Source organism: Petaurus breviceps, unplaced genomic scaffold (genome assembly GCF_028583685.1).
Source record: "Petaurus breviceps papuanus isolate PSGF00001 unplaced genomic scaffold, PetGlider_PUasm1.0 156, whole genome shotgun sequence".
Taxonomy (NCBI): Eukaryota; Metazoa; Chordata; class Mammalia; order Diprotodontia; family Petauridae; genus Petaurus; species Petaurus breviceps.
Window position 1 is genome coordinate 14,078,649 of NW_027185720.1, and position 7,219 is coordinate 14,085,867.

The 7,219-nt window shown below is 43.4% G+C and overlaps 1 long non-coding RNA gene across 1 annotated transcript in view; it reads left to right on the forward strand.

Annotated features, from left to right (window-relative positions):
- LOC138156674 (uncharacterized) overlaps positions 1 to 5,939 on the forward strand; it is a 46,331-nt gene extending 40,392 nt beyond the window's left edge. Inside the window, exon 3 of the long non-coding RNA XR_011167204.1 lies at positions 3,817 to 5,939. This is a non-coding gene — a long non-coding RNA (uncharacterized lncRNA). The remainder of the gene's footprint in view (positions 1 to 3,816) is intronic.
- Positions 5,940 to 7,219: the final 1,280 nt, after the last annotated feature.

Below are 7,219 nucleotides of genomic sequence, written 5' to 3' on the forward strand. Positions count from 1 at the left end.
GTCGGTCAGACTGCGGGCTGGCCTGGGTTGGGCTGGGGGTGCACAGGAGAAAGATGCCATGGAGAGAGTGGCGGGGGGGAGGCCTTTGTTAGATCATTGAGTTAGGAAGGAGTAGAATGGAGGGGATTCAGGATGGAGAGGGTGATGGGGTGTGGGGGCAACACCTAGAAGCCTAGAACATTAGCAGATAGAGAACGCTGGGACCTTCCTAGAGCTGAGATTCTGTGTCCCTACTCTCTTGGCCCCCTTCAGGCAAATCTGACCCTGGAATTTCCTCTGCCTCCCCTTAGAATGGAAGCTGTCAGAGGGCAGACATGGCTTCACTCTTCTCTTTGTATCACCAGCATAGCATAGCACAGAAAAAGCCTGGTCTTTCCTCCCCAGAGCAGCCTTCCCAGTGCTTGGAAGAGTGCCCTCATGTCCCCTCTGAGATATCTCTTCTCAAGGCAGAACATCTTTAGCTCCCTAGACTGACGCTTGTAGGGTATGATTCACACTCTGCTCCTCAACCACTAGATGGTTTCCAATTTGTCAAGTCCTTTCCTAAAACGGGATGCCTAGAACTTGGGTACAAGACTCCAGCTGTGTTGGACCGGGGCAGCAAGAATCATGATTCTGCCCTGGGTGGGTATCACCCTCACTCTAGACCCCATTGAATGCATTGGTGCCTTTGCTGATCTGGGGCTCAAGTAGCAGGGACTGCAAAGATTGGGGAGCAGGACAGGAGGTGAGGATGCTAATGGGGAAGGGGAAGGGCTAAGTGGAGGACCATACTGGGGGACCTGGAGTGTGTGTGTGTGTGAGGACTGACACAATGCTAAGAGGCCCCCAGGGAGAGCTGGGGTCACTGAGGGCCACTAGACAGATCTAACCTGGATGTGTCAAAAATAGTGACCATCAGGCCAGGATCCTAGTCCCAGCTGCACCTCTGACTGACTGTGACCATTGCCTTACAGGCTGAGGTTTTGTGGGGAGGGTACACCATCATAGGAGCACCAGATCTGGAGCTGGAAAGGACCTTGGAGGCTAACTAGTCCATTTCCCCCCTCTCCTCCCATTTTACAGATGAGAAAAATGAGGTTTAGCCAGTGTCTGGTGCATGCTTAATAAGGTGCTTAATAAATGGTTATTGATTGAGGTTCAAAGAATTTAAATGACAAAGTCACACAGAGATAGAATTTGAACCTAGATCCTCAGAGTCTAGGACAAGTGCTTCCTTCTGATCACGAAGATTCCTGCCATCTGTGAGATTCTAGGATTCCATACATGAAACCCCAAGAAGCCTTGAGGAGCTCCCCCTCCCAGCCTTCCTGTTCCTGTCAATGGTGCCACTGTTCTCCCAGTCACTCAGGCCCCAAACCTAGGAACTCATCTTTGACTCATCTCCCGTAACCAGGCGGTCACCAAGTCTCATCCACTTTTTCTACAAAAGAACCCTTTCCTCTTCCATCTCCTCTCCATTCCAATGCCTGATGTCAACATGATGGCTCAAGCCACCAGCCCCCACTCAGGCCTTTTGTTGGGTCAGGATGTGAAGGCCACTGTGAGTTCCCACGCATCTACTGCTAGATTTGAGATGTCCACCATTAATATCTCCTATGGGTTAAGGAATTGAAGGTTCCTGTTTAAAGATGTGCTAAAGTGATACCCTGGGAGAAGTGTGTTAAACTTGTTAATACTCACTAAACCCATCAGCAGGGTTAAATAGTTCAGCCAAGAGAGAGGAGAGTCTAGAGATTTTAGGACACAAGACTTAAGAGTGAACAGTGATTTGGGTGGGATGGAAAGGCAGAGTCCTGTTGTGAAAACAACTTGGATTTGGCATGATAGGGCCAAGCTGATTCAGTTAACTGCAACCTACCTGTGTGACCTGGGACTAATCATTTTACCCAAAGAGAAAACTAGGTGGTATAGGCTGGACTTGGAGTCAGGAAAATCAGAGTTCAAATCCAGTCTAAGACACTTACTACCAAGTTGGGTGAGCTTGGGTAAGTCAAGTCAAACTCACAAGCATTTATTAAACTTTTATTGTATGCCAGGGACTGTGTTAAGCACTGGGGATAAGACAAAAGGACAAAAAAAAGTCCCTCAACAGGCAGAGCCAGGATGGCAGAGTAGAGTCAACAACCCAGCTGAAGTCTCCCAACATTCCCATCCAAACAACTTTAAAATAATTCCTCAAATCAAATTTTGCAGTATTAGCACCAACAAAAGGTCAGAGTGAAAGAGAAAAAATAAAGAGATTATAGGGGACCCTTTGCTGGCATTGGGTGAAGCTGGCACTGATTGCCACTATTGCCCATACACAATTCTGGGTAGAAGTTCCAGGACAGAGAGGAGCACTAGTCCATCCAGCTTCAAAGGACCAGGCGCCCTTCCTTGGTAAAGACAAAGTGCAGAGCAAGAGAGCAGTGACCATATCTCTCCCAGGATCACACCACTTTGGAAGCACTGATAATTTGCAGATTCCCAGAACTAGCTCAGGAAACAGCAGTGCAAAAAAAAGCCTGAAGCTTGGTATAGTGCCTCCTCACCCCTAGGTGAACAGAGGCCATCTTTAACATAAAGTTCAAAGTCAAGAAATAGGCTGGAAAAATGGGCAAAGAAGAAAAAAAGAGAATTTGACCACAAAAAGCTACTATAGTGGCAGGGAAGACCAAGATATAAATGCAGAAGAAAACAATGTGAAAACACCTAGAACCAAAGCCTCAAAAAGAAAAGTTAGTTGGACCCAAGCCCAACAAGAACTCCTGAGTTAAAGAAAGAGATAAGAGTGGTAGAGGAAAAATTAGGGAAAGAAATGAGAGTGATGCAAGAAAAGTTTGAAAAGAAAATTAATAGCTTGGTAAAAAAAGACAAAAAAATACTGAAGAAAATAACACCTTAGAAAACAGCATTGATAAAAAGACACAGAAATTCACTGAAGAAAAGATCTCCTTAAAATGCAGAATTAGGCAAATAAAAAAAGAAGTACAAAAACTCACTGAAGAAAATAATTTCTTAAAGATTAGAATTGGGCAAGTGGAAGCTAATGACTCCATGAAACACCAAGGAAGCGATAAAACAAAGTCAAAAGAACAAAATAAATAGAAGAAAATATGAACTATCTCATTGGAAAAACAACTAACCTGAAAAATTGACTGAGAAGAGATCATTTAAGAATTATTGGACTACCTGAAAGCCATGATAAAAAAAAAAGTCTAGACATTGTATCTCAAGAAATTATAAAGGAAAACTGCCCTGATATCTTAGATCCAGAGGGTAAAATAGAAATTGAAAGAATCCACCAATCATCTCCTGAAAGAGATTCCAAAATGAAAACTCTCCTGAATACTACAGCCAAATTCCAGAGCTCCCAGGTCAAGGAAAAAATATTTCAAGCGGCCAGAAAAAGCAATTCAAATATCATGGGAACCACAGTCAGGATCATACAATATTTAGCAACTTCCACATTAAAGGAGTGGAGGGCTTAGAGTATGGGGGACCTGGAGTGTGTGTGTGTGTGTGTGTGTGTGTGTGTGTGTGTGTGTGTGGACTGACAAAATGGTAAGAGACCCCCAGGGAGAGCTGGGATAACTGAGGGCCACTAGACAGATCTTACCTGGATGCCCAACTTAACCTGTGTCAAAAATAGTGACCCAAGAGTCATCAGGCCAGGATCCTAGTCCCAGCTGCACCTCTGACTGACTGTGACCATTGCTTTACAGGTTGAGGTTTTGTGGGGAGGGTACACCATCATAGGAGCACCAGATCTGGAGCTGGACAGGACCTTGGAGGCTAACTAGTCCATTTCCCCCCTCTCCTCCCATTTTACAGATGAGGAAAATGAGGTTTAGCGCAGTGTCTGGCGCATGCTTAATAAGGAGGACAAAGCGGCTAGGATTATAATGAAGAATAACCTAGCCAGCAAAACGGAATCTAATCTTCAAAGGGAAAAATGGAAATTTAATGAAATCAAGGATTTTCAAGCATTCCTGCTGAGAAGACCAGAGCTGAATAGAAAAGCTGACATTCAAACACAAGATCCAAGAGAGATATGAAAAGGTAAACATGAAAGAGTAATCAAGACACTCAATAAAGTTAAACTATTTACATTCCCATTGGGAAGATGATACATGTACTTCCCAAGGATCTTGTCGTTATTAGGGAAATTAGAAAGAGGCTGAGAGCATGAATACGAGTCAATTATGTTGGAATGATCTTAAAAAAATGAAGCAGTGAAAAAGAGAGATGCACAGGGAGAAGGTAGAAGGGAAGGGTAGAATAGGGGAAATTTTGTCACATTAAAGCAGTGAACAAAAGAACTTTTACAGTGAAGGAGGAAATGGCAGGGTGAACCCCACTCTCATTGGAAAAGGGAAGATTATATATATATATTTGTATGTGTGTTTATACTCAGTTGGGTATAGAAATCTATCTTACCCAATAGGGAAATAGGAGGGGAAAGAGATAAGAGATATGGGAGAAGGAATGATTAAGGGAGGCAGAGGTCAGAAGCAAAATAGACTTTTGAGGAGGGACAGAATAAAAGAAAAGAGAGAAGGATAAGCAGAAGAAAATAGGATGGAAGGAAAAGCACTTTTAGTAATCATAACTGTGAATGTGAATGGGATAAGTTCACCCATAAAATGAAAGCAACTAGCAGAGTGGATTAGAAACCAGAATCCAATAATATGTTGTTTACAAGAGACACATTTGAAACAGAAAGACACACATAAAGTTAAAATAAGGGCTGGAGCAGAATCTATTATGCTTCAGCTGAAGTAAAAAAGGCAAGGGTAGCTATCATGATCTCAAACAAAGCACAAGCAAAAATAGACTTAATTAAAAGAGATAATCAGGGAAACTACCATAGAAAATGAAGTAATATAAAAAATGTATACAATCAGTTCCTCTGATAAAAGCCTTATTTCTCAAATATATAGGGAACTAAGTTCAAGTTATAAAAATAAGGGCCATTCTTCAGTTGATAAATGGTCAAAGGACAGGAACAATTTTCAAAAGAAGAAATCAAAGAGATCTATAGTCATAGTTTAAAAATGTTCTAAATTACTATTGATTAGAGAAATGCAAACTAAAGCAACTCCAGGGTACCACTTCATACCTCTCAGAAATGACAAATGCTAAAGGGAATAAGGGAAAATAGGTACATTAATGAATTAGTGGAGTAGTGAACTGGTCTAACCATTCTGGAGAACAATTTGGAACTATGGCCAAAGGGCTATAAAATTGTGCATACCCTTTGACTCAGCAATGCTATACTAGGTCTGTGCCCCCAAAGAAATCAAAGGAAAAAGAAAAGAACCTATATGTACAAAAATATTTTTAGCAGCTGTTTTTGTGGTGGCAAAGAATCAGAAATCGAGGGAATGATTCAATCAATCATTTGGGGAATGGCTGAACAAGTTGTGTAATATGATTATGATGGAATACTATTGTGCTATAAGAAATGATGAGGGGAATGATTTCAGAAAAACATAATGAGAATTATATGAACTGATGCAGAGTGAAATGAGAAGAACCAGGAGATCCTTGTGCATGGTAATAGCAACATTGTAATGATAACCAACTGTCAAAGACTTGACTCCCCTGATCAGTACAATGATCCAGGCCATACTGATCAGTACAAAGATCCCAAGGACTCATGATGAAAAATGCTATCCCCCTCTAGAGAGAGGACTAATGAACTCTGAGTGTTAATAGAAGTATAATTTTGTCACTTTCTTTATTTTTATTTTGTTTGCAATGTGGCTAAATGTGGAAATATGTTTCACATGATTTCACACGTATAATTTTTTAATTAAAATTTTTTTCACATGTATAATCAATACATTGCTTTCTTTTTCAATGAGTGAATGAGGGTTGGGGGGAAAGAGAATTTGAAGTCAATTTAAAAATAAAAGAATGTTAAAATAAATAATAAATTTAAAAAATTAAAATTTCTTTTTTTAAAAAAAAAAAAACATAAGCTCCGGGGTGGCTAGGTGGCGAAGTGAATAGGGCACCGGCCCTGGAGTCAGGAGGACCTGAGTTCAAATTTGGCCTCAGACACTTAACACTTACTAGCCATGTGACCTTGGTCAAGTCACTTAACCCCAATTGCCCTCCAAAAAGCAAAAAAACCCCAAACAAGTCCTTCCACTCTCTGGGCCTTGGTTTCCTCCTCTCTAAAATGAAAGTGTTGAGCTCTATAGTCTGCAAGTTTCCTTCCGGTTCTAAACCTATGATTGGCTCCTGTGGCCCCTTCCAGCTTTAGAACCTTAACCACCTTGGGCCTCAGTTTCCTCAGCTGTAAATCTGGGGACATTGAACCAGATGATCTCTGCAGTCCCTGTGATCTCTAGATTGAAGACCCCAAGATAGCAAAAGGCTGGGGGCTCCCCGATCTCAGGGATTGGACCATTCTGAGCATGCAGCTACAGCTCTGATGGAATCGTGATAATGATCAGAATAATTTTAAGTATAGCCTCTTTTAAGGCTAGCAAAATGCTTTCGCTACGTTGTCACATTTGGCCTTCACACTGATGCTGGGAGATCGATACTGTTACTATCCCCATTTTAGAGATGAGTAGACTGAAGCGGGTGGGAGTTAAGAGACTTGCCCAGGGTCACACAGCTGACTCCTGGTCCAGCTCTCCATCCATTATGCCCCTTTGCCAGGCTGGAGGCGGAGATGCCCAGCATGGGGGTTTCTTCATGGCTCTTCCCCAGCCTCCGGAAGGGATGGACCAAAAAGAACCCTTAGAGCTGGGGGCTGGGGGGGGGGGCTGTTGGAGTGGTCAGGGGAGAGATTTTAGGACACCTTTCGGAGGCTAGGCTAAGACCCTCCCCCCCAGCCCAGGCCTGGCTCTAGAGAACCCCTTGGCATGGGGCTAGTTCTGCTGGATTCTGCCCTGAGGTAGCGGGCTAGCCGCCAGCCCCACATAGCCTGAGTGGCCCAGGTAGGGTCCGGTGCCAGCAGGTCCCTGCCAACCCAAACAGCCTGGAGCTGGGGGCTGGGCTGAGAGGCCGTGGAACACCAGTGGGGTGTTTGTGGTTACAGCTCCCCGCCCCCCAAACCAGGTACCCAACTGGGGAGAGCAGGAACAGCTAGGAAAGCCCCAGGGAAGGGGAGAGGGGCCGGCCGGCGGGTTTGTGTTTCCACATGATTTCCTCTCTTGTTTTTGAAGAACTGATGAAGGAAAAACAGGGATGGGGGGCAGGGGTGGAGCCGGAGGCG